General features: G+C 43.1%; 1 pseudogene; it reads right to left on the bottom strand.

Moving 5' to 3' along the window:
• LOC106504635 lies at positions 4,882–9,200 on the bottom strand (annotated as a pseudogene).

The following is a 19,282-nucleotide window of genomic DNA, read 5'->3' as shown; positions in this document are numbered from 1 at the left end:
AAATTTAAACTTCTTGCCGTTTGGACGTGTAGTACTGCCGTCAGTAAGATTAACACAAAAATTCATAATGTCAGAATTCCCCCTGTGGCTCAGTGGTAATGAACCCCACTAGTATCCATGAGGACTCGGGTTTGATCCCTGGCCTTGCTCAGTGTTAAGGATCCAGCGTTGCTGTGAGCTGTGGTGTAGGTCACAGACATGGCTTGGATCCCGTGTTGTTGTGACTGTGGTGTAGGCCAGCAGCTGCAGCTTTGATTTGACCGACCCCTACCCTGGGAACTACCATATGCTGCACATGTGGCCCGAAAAGAAAAGAAAAATCTCATAATATCCCACTATCATGAGTCTCATCAATTCAAGGATTATGTAGTCACCACATAAAAAACACTTATTTGACAGGCCCTCATATATTCTTATAGTTTATATGTGAAAGAAACTCAATGGGAATTTTCTCTGATTTGACCATAATTCTAAAAATTTAATTACCAATAATATCATGTGAATCTGAAAGGAAATTTCCTAAACTATTTTTTAATCAATCATGCTAAAGGAAAGACCAAATGATCTTTCTGATCTCTCTATAGAAAATAAGATTGCAGAACTGCTGTCTTGGAGTTCCTCTTGTAGCTTAGTGGGTTAAGGACCCAACATTGTCTCTGTGGGGATGCCGGTTTGATCCCTGGCCTTGCTCAGCTGTCGCTGCAAGCTGTGGCGTAGGTTGCAGATGCAGCTCGGATCTAGTGTTGCAGTGTAGGCTGTGGCTGTAGTGTAGGCTGTAGCTGGAGATCTGATGTGACTCCTGGCCCAGGAACTGCCCTTTGCCGCAGGTGCAGCCCTAAAAACATACTAATAAACAAAACTGCTGTCTTGTGAAGAGGAGGTCAGAGATTTTAAAGCTAAGACATGTATGGAAAAAATTATTAGAAAATGAGGCAATTAATTAATAAACATGCTACATTACTTGCCTAGGTTTGTTTTTTTTTTTCCCCCGTCTTTTTGCCTTTTCCAGGGCCGTACCCATGGCATATGGAGGTTCCCAGACTAGGGGTCTAATTGGAGCTGTAGCTGCCAAGCGTACACCAGGGCCACAGAAACACGGGATCCGAGCCTCGTCTGCAACCTACACCACAGCTCACGGCAACACCGGATCCTTAACCCGCTAAGCAAGGCCAGGGATCAAAACTGAAACCTCATGGTTCTTAGTCAGATTTGTTAACCACTGAGCCACGACAGGAACTCCTACTTGCCCAGGTTTTTATGATACTTGTACTACTTGTTAGTCCTAAAATCTCAGGATATTTTTAATTTTTTTTCACATGCTAAATAAATTTTCATTTGTGTAACCTAACTTTGTATTGCCAATGTGGGGTTTTTCTTAAACAATGTCCCCAATGTGTATATGCTTGAGGCTCTTCAAAAATCTGCTCTTCATTCATTTGTACAACATGTATTTGTAGAATACCTGCTATGTGTCAGGTACTGTCTGGTGCAGAGAACATGAGCAGTGAGCAAATCAGATAAAGGCAGCCTCATAGAATTTCTACCTACAGTTTCACAGAGTCTCTCCTGAAGAGTCACAAAAACTTCTGGCCCTCACCTGCCAAACTGGAGAAGATTAAACAAGGTTCTGGGTGGGAGGAAAATCAGACTCCATACTAGCCCTAATCTTCAGCCACCTTCTGGGGGAAGATTTTCTTCTCATTCAGGTTACATGTCCCTCAAGGGTCAGCTATGGCTCTGCTCTGGGTTGTCATTGTTCTGGTACCCAGGCTGCAGGAGCATGTCATCTTGTGGCATAGAGAAAAGAGAATTGGTAGACTATGGGAAGGCTTTTAAAGCACCTGCTCAGGAGTTCCCATCGTGGCGCTGTGGAAATGAATCTGACTAGGAACCATGAGGTTGCGGGTTCTCTCCCTGGCCTCCCTCAGTCGGTTGAGGATCTGGTGTTGCTGTGAGCTGCGGTGTAGGTCATCGATGTGGCTCTGATCCTGCGTTGCTGTGGCTGTGGTGTAGGCTGGCAGCTGCAGCTCCAATTTGACCCCTAGCCTGGGGGAACTTACATATGTCACAGGTGTGGCCTTAAAAAGCAAATGAAATATAATAAAATAAATAAAATAGAGCACCTGCTCAGAGTGGTATATGTCACTGCCACTCACATTTCATTGGTCAAGGTAAGTTACATGACCAAGTCTGCAGCCAATGAGGTGGGAAATACAGTTCTCCAATAGGGGCGGGCTCATGGCTTTACCTATTTGGCACAATAATACAGTCTACTTCATAAGACCTGAGGGGTTGATTAGAGAGAAAGCTGTTTGAAATGTGCATGTTGGCTTTCAAATATCCATTTGTGGGTATCATTAAAACTAATGCCATCCTATCCCTAGTTTTCAGCCACCTTTACCGTGGTTACATATGCACACACATATATAATCATGTTGTTTTTATTGAGGCACTTCTTTTGTTTTTTATTACGTTGTTGTTGTTGTTTGTTGGCTGTGTCTACAGCATGTGGACGTTATGGGGCCAGGGATCAAACCTGAGCCATGGTAATGACAATGCCAAGTCTTTAACCTGCTGAGCCACCAGAGAACTCCTGAAGGACTTCAAAGTAGGTTATAAATCAGGACTGTCCAAAAGAGATATAATGCAAGCCACATATATAATTTAAAATAGTCTATTAAAGTAAAAAGTGACACATGAAGTTAATTTTAATATATTTTATTTAACCACTGTATACCCAAATGTTACTGTTTTTATCATGTCATCAGTATAACAAAATATTAATGAGCTAGCTCACATTTTCTTTTTCATAAAAATCTGATGTATGTTAGAGCACACATTAGTTTGGTCTAGTCACATTTCAAGTGCTCAGAAACCACATGTAACTAGTGACTACCATATGAGACAGTGCCTGTCTGGGCAATGTCTTTGTGTGTTCTCAGAGAAACAGACCAATTATTATTAGACTCATGGAGCTAGATGTCAACATCCTTTGTAAAATGCAGGTTCAGGAGTTCCCGTTGTGGCTCAGTGGTTAACGAATATGTCTAGGAACCAGGAAGTTTCGGGTTCGATCCCTGGCCTTGCTCCGTGGGTTAACGATCCGGCGTTGCCATGAGCTGTGGTGTAGGTCAAAGACGCAGCTCGGATCCCGAGTTGCTGTGGCTCTGGTGTAGGCCGACGGCTACAGCTCTGATTAGACCCCTAACCTGGGAACCTCCATATGCTGCGGGAGCAGCCCAAGAAAATGGCAAAAAGACAAAAAAAGAAAAAGCAGGTTCAATACCTTTCATAAAAAGCAAGCAGATTTTAGGTATACTATTTTACTATTTAGTACTTAGCTATATCCTCTTTCACCTCATGAAGAAATATATCAAAGCAAATTAAAAAACTTTTGCCTGACTTTCATTGATCTTTCATCAGCCTTTGATTTGGTGGACAGGAACCAGCTGGCAGAAAAATGTATAAACTTGACATGGATTTCTTTATTAATATTCCTGCCAAATCTACCTTTAAATATCATCTACAGAACTAGGGTGGGGTGTTCCCGTCGTGGCACAGTGGTTAATGAATCTGACTGGGAACCATGAGGTTGCAGGTTCGATCCCTGCCCTTGCTCAGTGGGTTAAGGATCCAGCGTTGCCATGAGCTGGTGTAGGTCAAAGACACGGCTCGGATCTGGCATTGCTGTGGCTCTGGCGTGGGCTGGTGGTTACAGTTCCGGTTAGACCCCTAGCCTGGGAACCTCCATATGCTGTGGGACCAGCCCTAGAAATGGCAAAAAGACAAAAAAATAAAAAAATAAAAATAAAAATAAATCAGAAAAAAAAAAAAGAACTAGGGTGGGCAGGAACGGCCTCTTGACAGACTACATTATTTAAAAGAAATTTTTTGGAAGTATTGTTGATTTGCAGTGTTTCGGGTGTACAGCAAAGGGTTCAGTTATGCACGTGTACATGTACACATATATATTCCTTTTCAGATTTTTTCCATTATAGGCTCTTACAAGATATTTAATATAATTCCCTGTGCTATTCTATTGGTCCTTGTCTTTTATATTATTTTATGTATAGTAGTGTGTACCTATTAACCCCAAATTCCTAATTTATTCCCCCACCTCCCCTTTCCCCTTTGGTAACCCTAAATTTGTTTTCTATGTCTATGAGGCTACTTCTGGTTTGGGGTTTTGTTTTCTGGGCTTTTTTTTTTTTTTTTTTTTTTTGTCTTTTCAGGGCTATACCTGAGGTATATAGAAGTTCCCAGGCTAGGGGTCAAATCAGAGCTGTAGCTGCCGGCCTACCCCACAGCCACAGCAATGCGGGATCCAAGCCGCATCGGCCTACGCCACAGCCACAGCAATGTGGGATTCAAGGCGCATCTGTGACCTACAGCACAGCTCACGGCAGCTCACCGGGTCCTTAACCCACTGAGTGAGGCCAGGAATGAACCTGTGACCTCATGAATTTTAGTCAGATTCATTTCTGCTGAACCACGACCGGAACTCCAGTTTTTAGGGTTTTTTAAGACACATTTATTCAGCATCATGATCAGACTATCACATTTAGCAATCAATTGCATGGGTGTAAAAAAAAAAAAAAATTAGAGAGTTCCCGTCGTGGCCCAGTGGTTAATAAACCCAACTAACATCCTTGAGGACATGGGTTCGATCCCTGGCCTCGCTCAGTGGGTTAAGGATCCGGCGTTGCCGTGAGCTGTGGTGTAGGTTGCAGACTCGGCTCAGATCCCATGTTGCTGTGGCTCTGGAGTAGGTCGGTGGCTACAGCTCCGATTTGGCCCCTAGCCTGGAAACCTCCATATGCTGCAGGGCACCTTATATGCCCTGTAAAGACAAATTTTTTTTTTTAACCTTAAAACTCTTTGTTGGAATGCTTTACACTTTCCATGGAACGGAAACTAAAATAACCTGTTATACAATTAGTCACAAATACAGTCCTTGAGCTTTTTACACATAAGCATTGGATAAAACATATTCTTTGCACAGCTAGGCCCTGCCACCACTGTGCTTGGCTGAGTTCACAAATCTTTTGTAACCCGTAGCTTCCCTGTTGCTTGTCTGGCTCCCCTCTCCTGCCGAGCTTTGTTTCCTGGCAGTAATAATTAAAACCTTCTGCCACTGCCATAGCTACTGCTGCTGCTGGCACCACCATTTCCACCTTGGTTTTGTGGTTTGGCAAAGTATTGGCCTCCACCACCACAGGGGCCTTATTGCCTCCAAAGTTTCCTCCTTCCATGGGTCCAAATTTGAAGATTGATAATTGTTTTTTTTTTTTTCATTTTTTTCTTTTCAGGGCCACACCTAAAAAAGGTGGAGTTTCCCAGGCCAGGAGTCGAATCGGAGCTATAGCTGCCGGCTTACACCACAGCCACAGCAATGCCAGATCCCAGCCATGTCTGCAACCTATACCCAGCTCACGGCAATGCTGGATCCTTAACTGAGCGAGGCCAGGGATCAAACCCCCAACCTCATGGTTCCTAGTTGGATTCGTTTCCACTGCTCCATGACAGGAACTCCTGAAGATTGATAGTCGTAAGTGCCAAACTCGTGGTGCTTCTGTCACCTCCAGAACTGCTTCCATCATGTACCAAATCCATTATCACCATCCCTGCTGCCCCCTTATCCATCACCATGACTGCCACCAAAGCCACTTTGACCCCTGAATTTTCCTCCATGACCAAAGATGTCATTTTGATCAAAATCACCTCCACGACCACCACTTTGACTTTTCCAGAACCACTTTGACCTTTTTGGCCAGGTGAAGCACTAGCCATCTCTTGGCTTGGATGGGGCCTTCCTTACATCACCGTTGTGGCCATTTGCATGTGATATTTCTGAAGGACAGTCTTGCCTGCAGAGTCATGGTCATCAGAGGTTACAAAAGCAAAGCCTCTCTTTTTCTCACTGCCTGGGTCAGTCATGATTTCAATCACTTCACTTTTCCCACACTGTTGGAAGTCATCTCTCAGGTGATGTCCTTCCATGGCTTCCGCATTTTTATTTTTTTTTATTTTTTATTTTTTGTCTTTTTGTCATTTCTTGGGCCACTCCTGTGGCATATGGAGATTCCCAGGCTAGGGGTCCAATTGGAGCTGTAGCCGCTGGTCTATGCCAGAGCCACAGCAACGCCAGATCTGAGCCCCGTCTGCAACCTACACCACAGCTCACAGCAACACCAGATCCTTAACCCACTGAGCAAGGCCAAAGATCAAACCCACAACCTCAAGGTTCCTAGTTGGATTCATTAATCATTAATCATGAAGGGAACTCCCTTCAGTGTCTTCTTTAATGCCACCGACAGCTTCTTTTTCACAGCAAAGTGGGCACCGGTTCTTTGAGAATCTTCTCGAGATGATTTTCTGGTTTCACAACACTGATGTCCACTTTGCCTGGCCTTGCATTCATGGCTGCACCCTCTCCTCCACAGGGTCATACGTGACAAACCCAGAGCTGCTGGAGCACTTGGTGTTTGGGTTCCTCGTCGCTACACTGCCTGTGAGCCTTCCCCATTGCTCACAATGGCTCTTCAGACTCTTATCAGTTGTTTGAAAACTCACACATCTAATGAAGCGCTTCTGCAGCTATTCTGGCTCTTTGGGAGACTCGGACTTGGATGTGACGGCAGTGGGGAAGAGGCCATAATGAGGCTTACTGGGTGGCGTTCGCAGGCAGAAAGGCTATTTCTGTTCTGTAAATAAGTTCATTTTATCATTTTTTAAGATTCCACGTGTGATATCTTATATTTGTTTTTCTCCCTCTGACTCAGTGTGATAATCTCCATGTCCACCCATATTGCTACAAATAGCATTATTTCATTCTTTTTTATAGCTGAGTAATATTCCATTATATATATACACCACAGCTTTTTATCCATTCTTCTGTTGATGTTTCGACTATTGGCTATTGTGAATAGTGCTGCTATGAACATAGAGGTACATGTATCTTTTTGTACTGGAGTTTTTGTCTTTTCTAGATATACGCCCAGGTGTGGAATTGCTGGATCACATGGTCACTGTATTTTTAGTTTATTTGTTTGTTTGTTTGTTTTTTGCCATGCCAAGGCATTTGATTCCTGGGCTAGTGATCAAACCTGTGCCACAACAGTGACCAGAGCCACAGCAATGACAACACCAGGTCCTTAACCTGCCAGGCCACCAGGGAACTCCTATTTTTAACTTTCTAAGGAAGCTCCATACTGTTTTCTATAGTAACAACTTACATTCACATCAACGGTGTAAGAGGGTTCCCTTTTCTGCACACCCTCTCCAGCATTTATTGTTTGTAGACTTTTTGATGATGGCCATTCTGACTGGTGTGAGGTGATACCTCATTGTGATTTTGATTGTCATTTCTCTAGTAATTAGCGATGTTTAACATCTTTTCATGTGCCTTTTGGCCACCTGTATCAGAGCAATTTATTTTAATTGCAGTTATAAACAGTGTGTCTTGACACCCCTCTCTTTAATGTATATGCTAATAGTTTGGTATTATTTTGGATGAAAGGAAGTAAACATTTACCTTCTCTCTCTCTTTTTTTTGCGGTGGGGAGTGGGGTGGGCAGGGGAGTGCCCTGAGTGCAGCATGTGGAATTTCCTGGGTCAGAGATTGAACTCACACCACAGCAGCAACCCCAGGTGCTGCAGTGACAATTCCTAACCTGCTGTACCTCAAGGGAACTCCTACCTTCTCTCCTCAGGTAGTAAATAAGAGTGTCCTTGTAGACATGGATGGAATTATTTATTTATTTTTTTTATTTTCCCACTGTACAGCAAGGGGGTCAGGTTATCCTTACATGTATACATTACAATTACATTTTTCCCCCACCCTTTCTTCTGTTGCAACATGAGTATCTAGACATAGTTCTCAATGCTATTCAGCAGGAGATGGAATTATTTTAGTGTCATGAATTAGTATCATCCAGGGGAAGGGATCATCATTAACTGTGAAAAGAAGAATTTTTAAAAACTCAAAACTAGTGGTTCTTTAATTTTTAAGTGTTCGGTGTAAAATGAAGCCACACAGCAGATCAACGTATTCACTTAACCCAGAGGAGTGCTCTGTAGTTAATTCTTGTTGATAGGACCCTATTTTAAATATGCTTTTATCCCTGACATCTACCACAGAGCAGGACACCCAGTGTGCAATCCATAAATCTTTGTGAATTGTACGAATATTAACTTCCCAGAAGCCTGTGGTATGTGTCAGAGGGAGAAGGTAGAGGAGTTGGGAATTGGAAGAGGAATTTATTTACTTATTTTTTTGGCCACACCTCAGGCATGTAGAAATTCCCAGGCCAGGGATTAAACCTGTACCACAGCAGCGGCCCAAGCCACTGCAGTGACAACACTACATCTTTAACCCACTGCACCACAAGAGAACTCCAGGAATTCTTAACCAAATGGTAACAATCTGGGAGACATTCATACAGAATGCAGAGATGACTTTAAATTTCTCTCAGGAACCGCAAACTTCAATGTAGATACATCCTGATAATAAGAAAACCATGTATAGCCATTATATTCAGTTTAAAACCTTTTTTTTGCATTTATTTTTGTATTTATTTTTATTTTTATTTATCTATTTATTTTGTCTTTTTGCCATTTCTTGGGCTGCTCCTGCAGCATATGGAGGTTCCCAGGCTAGGGGTTGAATCAGAGCTGTAGCCACCAGCCTACGCCAGAGCCACAGCAACGCGGGATCCAAGCCGCATCTGCCACATACACCACAGCTCACGGCAACGCCGGATCCTTAACCCACTGAACAAGGCCAGGGATTGAACCCGCAACCTCATGGTTCCTAGTCGGATTCATTAACCACCGCGCCATGACGGGAACTCCTAAAAAATTTTTAAATTGTAGTTGATTGACAATGTTCTGTCAACTTCTGCTGTACAGCAAAGTGACCCAGTCATACACACATATACACATTCTTTTTCTCATATTATCCTCCATCGTGTTGCATTACAAGTGACTAGATATAGTTCTCTAAAAATCTTAAATATTAAAATTCTGTGTGTCTTATTTTGCAGATTCAAAGGAAGTTTCTCTGGTTTTGGTCATTAGCCAGGCTTTACTACTATTTTAGGTGCCTAATGTCTTCAGAAGCAGCACAACAATACGAAAGAATTTATGTAGGTCCCCAAAAGGGATACAAAAGACTCCAACATCTGCAGCCGCCACCCCATGTCAGGAAAAAAGGGAGTCCAATATTTTTCAATGTATTTCTTATCTAATTAAAAAAACTCAGATGAATGAAACACACTAACACAGAAAAGAGAATGCAGGAGTTCCCATCATAGCCCCACAGAAACAAATCTCGCTAGCATCCATGAGGATGCAGGTTTGATCCCTGGCCTCGCTCAGTGGGTTAAGGATCCGGTGTTGCCATGAGCTGTGGTGTGGGTTGCAGACACGGCTAGGATCCTTCACTGCTGTGGTTGTGGTGTAGGCCGGCAGCTACAACTCCTATCGACCCCTAACCTGGGAATCTCCATATGTCATAGGTGCAGCCCTAAAAAATATTAAAAAAAAAAAAAGAGAGAGAAGAGAATGCAGTTAGGATTCAACTACTTGCTTTCATGAAAAGTATCAATAATGAATCATTTTGAAAGTTCACAGGATGTTAGGGATGAAAGAGTCTCAGGAGGAATTTTCCGGCTGCCTAGTGGTTAGGATTTGGTATTGTTGTTCCTGGTCCCTGGCCCAGGAACTTCTACCTGCCACAGGTGTCACCAAAAAACAAACCAACAATGAAGGAGTCTTTGAATATCTTTGGGCACAATCCCTCTCCTTTTACAAATGGGAAAACTATGGCCAAGAGCAGCGCGGCGAGTCAAGCCTTCAGTCTCCTGATGCGATCTGACAGCGATCTTCAACTCACCATTAAGAAAGCCCTGCAGGGAGTTCCTGTCATGGCGCAGCAGAAGCAGATCTGACCAGGACCCTTGAGGATGCAGGTTCAATCCCTCCCTGGCCACTCTCAATGGATTATGGATCTGGCATTGCCGTGAGCTGTGGTGTAGGTTGCAGATTCGGCTTGGATCTGGCGTGGCTGTGGCTGTTGCATAGGCCAGCGGCTACAGCTCTGAATCAACCCCTAGCCGGGGAACCTCCATATGTTGCAGATGGAGCATAAAACAAAATATTAAAAAAATAAAAGAAAGTCCTGCCAACCAACAGTGTCCCTGACTCCATGAGGGGGACACATTGTTTTTTTTTTTTCTTTTCTATTATGGTTCATTGTAGGATATTGAACAAGATTCCCTGTGCTGTACAGTAGGATCTTGCTGTTTATCCCTTCTGTATGTTGTACTTTGATCGCTTCTCAGCCTTTTGGCTGAGATCAAGTGTATATGTTGTACTTTGGCTCTGCTAACCCCAGATTCCAAGTCCTTCCCTTACCCACCCCCTCCCCCTTGGCAACCCCAACTCTCTTCTCTGTGTCTGTGAGTCTGCATTCTTAAATCATAGCTGCAGCATCAAAGGCACTTTTTCTTCACCCACCAGTTATTTGGGACTTTATTAATTATATTATAGTCCAAAGAGTTCAGGAGCTTGTGTGCACAACTCGGGCTCTTCAAAGAGGGGCCCATAGTCATAAATCTGTGTGTATATGTATACACACAGATGTATACATGTATATGTGTATAAATATATGAATTCACACATACGTCATATATGTACATAGATACCAGCTGATACATAGAGACATCAAGGGACATTAATAGCATGCCTCTACACTACTGCAAGAAAACCCTTGTTAAATGTATTGGAAAAGAGCAAGACAAATTTCCTACTTATCAGTATTTCAAACTGTTTATGAGAAACGACGCCATGCTCCTGTTAGGTTCAGTTGTCAATTCTTAGACTTTTACCATCCAGTAATAAGCCTTAGATCAATTAACACCAATGAAAAGGGAACCCCCCTGAGATGTGTGCTGACTGTGAATAACCCAGAAATGTTTGTGAAATCATCAACTTTGTTTTCCATTTTTTAAAGTTGTTTGGAGGTATAGTTGATGTACAAGGTTGTGATCATTTCTGGTGTGCAACAAAGTGATTCAGTTGTGTACATGCACACACCCTTTCTTTTTCAGATTCTCTTCCCACATAGATTATCACAGACTATGGAGTAGAGTTCCTTGTGCTATACAGCAGGTCCTTGTTGGCCAGTCATTTCATAGACCTCAGTGTGCATATGTCAATCCCAAACCCTTAGTCCATCCCTCCCAAGCTCCAACTCTGATGGCAGTCATCTTTTGTCAAGTGTTAGTGATATAGCTCTAACTTAATTATTCTCCCAATTCCCCCTTTTCTAAAAAAGTGAGATGGGTGTGTTCTTACCCTGTACCATATATGGAAGTCTAAATAATAAGCTGTGAGGAAGCTCTAAGCTATTTACACATGAACTGGATCTGTTTCAGAGTATTGTTTGAATTATGATGGTTTCAGGTGATAAGATTTTTTTTGCCCTTTGAAGGCAATGATGCCTTTCCTCAGTAATATGGTTCTTTTTGGTAATAGTACAAATATTCTGGTATGTATTAGCTGAAACATTGAGTGTATTTCTGGCATTACCAAAAAGAACCACGTTACTGGAGTTCCTGTCATGGCTCAATGGAAACAAATCTGACTAGCATCCATGAGGAAGCAGGTTCGATCCCTGGCCTTGCTCAGTGGGTTAAGGAACCGGTGTTGCCATGAGCTGTGGTCTCAGACAAGGCTCGGATCCCTCATTGCAGGCCAGCAGCTACAGCTCTGATTCAACTCCTAGCCTGGGAACCTCCATATGCCGCGGATGTGGCCCTAAAAAGACAAAAAACAAAACAAAACAAAACAAAACAAAAAAAACCCACGTTACTGAGGAACGCGTTATTGCTTAGAGATTAGCGGTTTGATTCTTAGATGTGGAACTTTACTACGGGGTCAGATAGCTAAGAGATCAAGATGTCTCAGGACCTCATTTAAATCTAATGCCTCCCAAAGGTGCATCTCCAAATTCTACCACACAGCACTCTGGGGATGGTGGTGGTTTGAGATTCAACTTGTGGGTTTTGATGGAGAGGGGGCAAAATGCAGTCCATGTCAATCAGGAGACCCACATGTACCAGATTTTTCTTTTTTCCAAGTATTTGTAGTTAATGACACGATCCTGAACAGACAGGAAAAATATAACCCATTTACTGCCTACATCTCAGCTCTGCCTGCTGTATCTTGACTAATGTGATACTGCCTCTTCTTGGGGTGTTGCTGAACCCCATTCAAGCCTTTCTCTCAAACTGCTAGACCAACATTTTCTTCTAAGGAATACTTTTAATAATATAATTGGCATTAACTGCTCTATACAAATACTTGTTGATTTTTTTTTTGACCGTGCCCTTGGCATGCAGAAATTCCCAGGCCAGGGATCGAACCCACGCCACAGCAGTGACAATGCTGAGTTTTAACCCACTGAGCCACCAGGGAACTCCACTTGTTAATTTTTAATAACAAAATAGTTCTTATAGGTTAAATTCTGTCCCCTCCCCACCCCCCAAAAGATAGGTTGAAGTTCTAACCCCTAGTATCTCAGAATGTGACCGTATTTGGAAATAGGGTTGGTGCTGGTGTAATTAGTTAAGTGAGGTCATACTTTAGTTCATATTAAAGGTCATGCTAATCCAATATGACTGGTGACTTTTAAGGTGGCCATGGGGAGTTCCTGCTGTGGCACAGGGGGTTAATGATCTGGCTTGTCTCTGTGGCGATGCTGGTTTGATCCCCTGTCCAGGAACTTCCATATGCTGGGGTGTGGCTGAAAAAGGGGAAAAAAAAACAGGGCTGCCATTATAAGTACTATAGACTGGTGTTCCTGTCATGGCTCAGCGGAAACGAATCTGACTAGTATCCATGAGGACGCAGCCTTGATCCTTGGCCTCGCTCAGCAGGTTAAGGATCTGGTGTTGCCGTGAGCTGCAGTGTAGGTTCCAGATGCGGCTCGAATCTTGTGTTGAATCTGGTATTGTATCTGTGGTGTAGGCTAGCCGATACAGCTCCGATTCAACCCCTAACCTGGGAACCTGGGAACCTCCATATGCCGCAGGTGCAGCCCTAAAAAGACAAATAAATAAATAAATAAAAATAAAATAAAACAAAGTACTACAGACTGGGTGGTTTAAACAACAAGAAGATGGCCATGTGAAGACAGAAACACAGGCCACGTGAAGACAGAAGAATGAGACAGAAGCCAAGGAACACCAATGATCTGACAGACCACCGGAAGCTAGGAAGAGGCAAAGGATTCACCTACAGGCTTCAGAGGGAGCATGGCCCTGCCTTGGTTTCAGACTGCTGGCTTCCAGAACTCTGATACAGTACATACGCATTGTTTTAAGCCACCTAGTTTGTTTTGTTTTGACTTCTTTTTTTCTTTTTTGGCCATCCTGCGACATATGGAGTTTCCGGGTCAGGATCAGATGTGAGCCACATATCTGGTGGCAACACCAGATCCTTTAGCCCACTGTCCTGAGCCGGGAATTGAACCCACAACCTAGCTGCAGAGATACTGCCAGTCCATCATGCCACAGGAACTCCATAAGCCACCTAGATTTTCATACTCTGTTATGGCAGCCCTGTAAAACAAATGCCATTGTGTAGCCTCTGGAATTGGGTTGTAACAGGCTGGTTAAATACATTTTATATATATATATATATATATATATATATATATATATTTTTTTTTTTTTTTTGGCTTTTTAGGGCCAAAGGTGTGGCATATGGAAGTTCCCAGGCTAGGGTGGTGACCACTGAGCCACAACGGGAACTCCAAGACACTTGGTATTCTTCTGTTTTGTTTTGTTTCTGTTTTTTGTCTTTTTAGGGCCGCACCAGAGTCATGTGGAGGTTTCCAGGCTAGGGGTCTAATCAGAGCTACAGCTGCCTGCACCACAGCCATAGCAACACAGGATCCGAGATGCCAGACCTGGAGCATCTGTGACCTACACCACAGCTCACGGCAAGGCCCATTCCTTAACCCACTGAGTGAGGCCAGGGATCGAACCCGCAACCTCATGGTTCCTAGTCAGATTCATTTCCACTGCGCCATGACAGGAACTCCGACACTTTGCGTTCTTAAGTTAGAATTTATCTATTTATTTTTTTCATTTTCAAATATGGCGAGAAGACAAATGGTGATCAGAAATTTACTCTTTATTTTTAAAATTCAGAGCTGGCAAAGTAAGTCACAACAAGTAAAAACCAAAGAAAGATGAGGGTTGTATTATTTAGTCCAAGAAAATAAATAAAACATTTGCTGCATAGCGTGGCTTATTGCCAGAGCAGTGGTTGGAAAAAGAGTTACAAGCACATTAAAAATGACAGTTACAGAATCAACTATCAAATTATTTTTAGGATACATTAAAAGTGAAATTTTCATCTCCAACTCAAAGAACATTATTAATGTCATTAATAATGTTAATTCTGCAAAGTAGGTGGAGGGTAGCAGACTCACAAATACGTTGCCAACTTAGATGGAAACTATTCACTCTCAAGAGTTTTAGAGGCATCTTTGTAGTACCGCTTGCTTCAAATACAGGGAGAATCTCAGAGATTCACAGTGGCTTCTAGAGCCTCACACTTTACCTGTGTCATTTTTGAAGCTAAAACATTTCTTTGGTGTTCCTGTTGTGACTCAGCAGTAATGAACCCAACTAGTATCTATGAGGATGGGGGGTCCATCCCTGGCCTTGCTCTGTAGGTTAAGGATCTGGCATTGCTGTGACTGTGGTGTAGGCTGGCAGCTGCAGCTCTGATTCAGCCCCTAGCCTGGGAATCTCCATATACCTCTGGTGGTACAGCACCCCTTCCTCCAAAAAAAGACAAGCAAAAAAACCCCCCTAAAACCATTTCTTTACATCCTGTCACAACATAAAATAAAACATATCCTCTATTGACTTTTATGGGAAAAAAATCCAAGAATGACCAAGTCAAGTTCTTTTGTTAAGTGTGGAAAACAGGGATTCCTAAAGGGAGAAGTGACCTGCAGTATAAGCAAGACTTATTCTGAGTATGACTTGGCTGGTTAGTGCTCATTCGCCTGGAAACAGAGGGGGATAGTGACTATATATATACATATATATATATTTTAGGGCCTAACCTTCAGCATATGAAAGTTCCCAGGTTAGGGGTCAAATCAGAGCTGTAGCTGCCAGCCTACACCACAGTCTCAGCAATGCCAGATCCAAGCCGCCTCTATGACCCACACCATAGCTCACAGCAACACCAGATCCTTAACCCACAGGGCGAGGCCAGGGATCGAACCCACATCCTCATGGATACTAGTTGGATTCTTTTTTCAAAAAATAATTAATTATATTTTAATTTTGGGGGGGGGGTCTTTTTAGGGCCACACCCACAGCATATGGAGGTTCCCAAGGTAGGGGGTCAAATCAGAGCTGTAGCCACCAGCCTATGCCACAGCCACAGCAATGCTGAATCCTTAACCCACTGAGTGAGGCCAGGGATGGAACCCGAGTCCTCATGGATACTGGTTGGGTTTGTTACTGCTGAGCCATGAGGAGAACTCCGAGATTCTGCATTTCTAAACTTCCAGCTGATGCTGATGCTGATGCTGCAGGTCCACGGATCACATTTCCAGTAACATCAATAAACCATATAGTTGAGGAGGAGAAAACTGCATAGAACCTTTCCCTCAGTGTTGCGGAATGAACAGGTGTCCAGGCCCAGGAAAGTCCACTCCAACTTGAGGTGTTTTAAGAGTAGTGGCCATGGCAGAGTTTCTCAACAAAGCATCCCCTTACTCCCTCTGACCCCCCCACAGGTGACAGTGGAGAGGATATTTGTTACTATGTAGAAAGCAAATAAGAACTGTTTATCCAAACCTGGAGACAAATTAATCACAAGATGAGTAAAATTACTTGGACAGGTAGGGATAGGCTGGAGGTTCAGGTTAGGTGAATCTTAAAAGTGGATAGGAGTTCCTTGGCAGCTTGGTTGGTTAAGGATCTGCCATTGTTACTGCAATGACTTGGGTTGCTGCTGTGGCACAGGTTCAATCCCTGGCCCAGGAACTTCTGCATGCCGTGGCTGTGGCAAAAAAAAAAAAAAAAAAAAAAAGATAAAAAAAGTTTGCGTTACATTTCTTTGAGTCTACAATAGACTAATTGCATCAGAATCATCTGGAATGTTTATTCAAATTCTGGCTTCTGGGTTCCACCCTGGATATAATGAATCACAAAATTTATAGGGGACCTGTGCACCTGAACCTTTAAGAATGGTATTCAAGGAGTTCCCGTCGTGGCGCAGTGGTTAACAAATCTGACTAGGAAACATGGGGTTGCGGGTTCGATCCCTGGCCTCGCTCAGTGGGTTAAGGATCCAGCGCTGCCATGAGCTGTGGTGTAGGTCGCAGACGCAGCTCAGATCCCACGTTGCTGTGGCTCTGGCGTAGGCTGGCAGCTACAGCTCCAATTCGATCCCTAGCCTGGGAACCTCCATATGCTGCGGGAGCGGCCCAAGAAATGGCAAAAAGACAAAAAAAAAAAAAAAAAAAAAAGTGGTATTCAAGCAATTGTTACATTAAAATTCAAGGAGTGTGAGTGTAGAGCCTTTGTGGTGTCTGATAAGACTTCCTTTCTTTTTATTTTATTTTATTTTTTTGTCTTTCCTGGGGCAGCAGCACCTGTGGCGTATGGAGGTTCCCAGCCTAGGGGTCTAATCAGAACTGTAGCCACCAGCCTACCCCAGAGCCATAGCAATGCCAGATCCGAGCCACATCTTCGACCTACACCACAGCTCATGGCAACGCTGGATCCTTAACCCACTGAGTGAGGCCAGGGATCTAACCCACAACCTCATGGTTCCTAGTTGGATTCATTAACCACTGAGCCACGATGGGAACTCCTGATAAGACTTTCTATCCAGATCTCAAAATCCCTTGAATCCACAATGGTGTGAATGATAGTAGCCTCAATTCTTATCTTGCCCTGAGATATTCTGTGCTTTCAACATTTTTTTTTTTAACCTAAATCTTGAAGGACTCTTTAGACTCATGTACATATGCTTAGAATCCACGGATGATCTGGTCCTATTCTTGGTGTTTCTTGTTGACATTTGGTAAATACTGCTAGTGCATATATAATACAGCCAAGTCAAAGTTGTTTCCACAATTTGTACACTTACTGGAGTGTTGAATTACTCTCCTCCTCTTTATAGCAAACACAGAGTCAACTAGATGAAGTAAATTTCTACCAAAACCCACAACGATTTACTTGGAAATATTTTCTTCCCCCAATACATGGAAAAACGGGAGCATCTAACAGAGAAAGGCAAATAAATTCATGATGTCTCTGGAATGAATACCACCCTTGACTAAGTGACTGTTCAAGAGAGAACAAAGGCCATTTGGGGGTCTTTTTCAGGCTGGATAAGGTGGTAGTCTCTGCAGCGCCCACACTACTGAGCGACAATTGTATGTATAATTGTGTGGTATCTTAAAGGCATTTCTGAGTAGTTTTTATCAGAGAACAGCAGAAGTTTACCAGAATCAAAAATACTTTTCTTCACATTGTTAAGAGGACTTTCATGCTTTTCACCCGTTCTTTAGAAAATGAAAAGCTAATGCCATGTCATCACAATTTCCTGGGATTCTGAAAAACCATTAAAGAGGCACATTGATGCTCTCTGAATGGAAACACTGTAGCACGTTTTGGATTGGCTCTGTCCTGGGGTCCTTGACACTCATATGCTCGAATCAGAGTTTTCAAAGGTTCCTTTTGTATCCAAAACACCCAGACAGTCTGATTTCAACCATGCATGTGCTTCTGGGTGAATGCAGATGGTACTTTTTCTTTTTTTTTTTTTTAGGGGGGAAAAGGGAAACCTAATTATAGCCAATGGTAATTGCATCTATACTTCAGGCTTGATGTTATAAGAATTTTATTTTTATATGTGCATAAAAGGTCATGTTTTAAAGTTGTATTGAAAACCAAACTGTTTTTCCTTTCCAGGTTTGCTAAAAACCAACCAAATGCCATATAAGATGACCTTTATTAGAAGCAGGGATAAGCAGAAAGTTTTCTGGCCTCACCAATGTTTAAAGACAAAAGAACATGTCTGTGTTACTAGCTACGTTAGACTATATTTTGAGACCATGTTATTCTTCCTAAGTCACTGAGACAGCCTCCTACTCCTTGTATATTCAAAAATCTCTGAAATAGTTCCTGTTGTGGCTCAGTGGTTAACGAATCTGACTATGAACCATGAGGTTGTTGGTTCAATCCCTGGCCCTGCTCAGTGGGTTAAGGATCTGGCTTTGCCGTGAGCTGTGGTGTAGGTCGCAGATGCGGCTTGGATCCCGTGTTGCTGTGGCTCTGGCGTAGGCCGGTGGCTACAGCTCCAATTAGACCGCTAGCCTGGGAACCCCCATATGCCACAGGAGTGGCCCTAGAAAATGCGAAAAGACAAAAAAAAAAAAAGAAAAAAGAAAAAAAACCCTCTGAAATATATGACTGTATACAGAGGCCTGAAGCAGTTTCCAAGAGCCTGATTGATTCCTAGGAAGACAGTTGCATAAACACAACATTGGGGTGTTCCTGCTGTGGCGCAAAGGAATGGGCGGCATCTCTGCAGGGCCAGGATGCAGGTTCAATCTCTGGCCCCACACAGTGGGTTAAAGAGCCAGCATTGCTGTAGCTGTAGCATAGGTCACTACTGTGGCTGGGAACTCTATGGGCAGCAGGGCGGCCAAGAAAGAAATGTCAAGACACAAAGTGAGTAAACAGCATGGCATGGCAAATGCCATGTTTCTGGATTAATAGGAAATGTTTTTGGTCCTTCAAACAGGAAGTGGCCCTGGCTACTAAAAGGGATCTCGAACCCCTCTGAAGATCAAGGCCAACCAGAGATTTTGGTTATTTAGGATTCACCATGGTTTTGCGAAAAAGAAATGAGTGACAAATAAGCTAAGAGCTGCGATTTTTGCAAAATGACTTTGAATAATCTAAGTTCATTGAGAAGGAGATTTATAGCACCTGCAGTATATACCGTGCTTGGCTGGTGTCACAGTGGTGAAAGTACAAGAAGGGAAAGGGGAGGGTCTGCCATGGGTTAATCTTAACCTCCTACCATGTCTACACTGGCTGCACAGTGTGACTAGTGGCACGGCTCAGAAGACAGACCCTGTGGCATCCTGCAGTGTACTGTGTCTCCTAAGGAAGGCCAGGTAGCATCAGGTTAAGAGTGTGTTCTCTGGGAGTTCCCTGGTGACTTG

Source organism: Sus scrofa, chromosome 8 (genome assembly GCF_000003025.6).
Source record: "Sus scrofa isolate TJ Tabasco breed Duroc chromosome 8, Sscrofa11.1, whole genome shotgun sequence".
Lineage (NCBI taxonomy): Eukaryota > Metazoa > Chordata > Mammalia > Artiodactyla > Suidae > Sus > Sus scrofa.
Note: the sequence above shows the minus strand (reverse complement) of the source record. Positions and strands in the feature narration are given on the sequence as shown.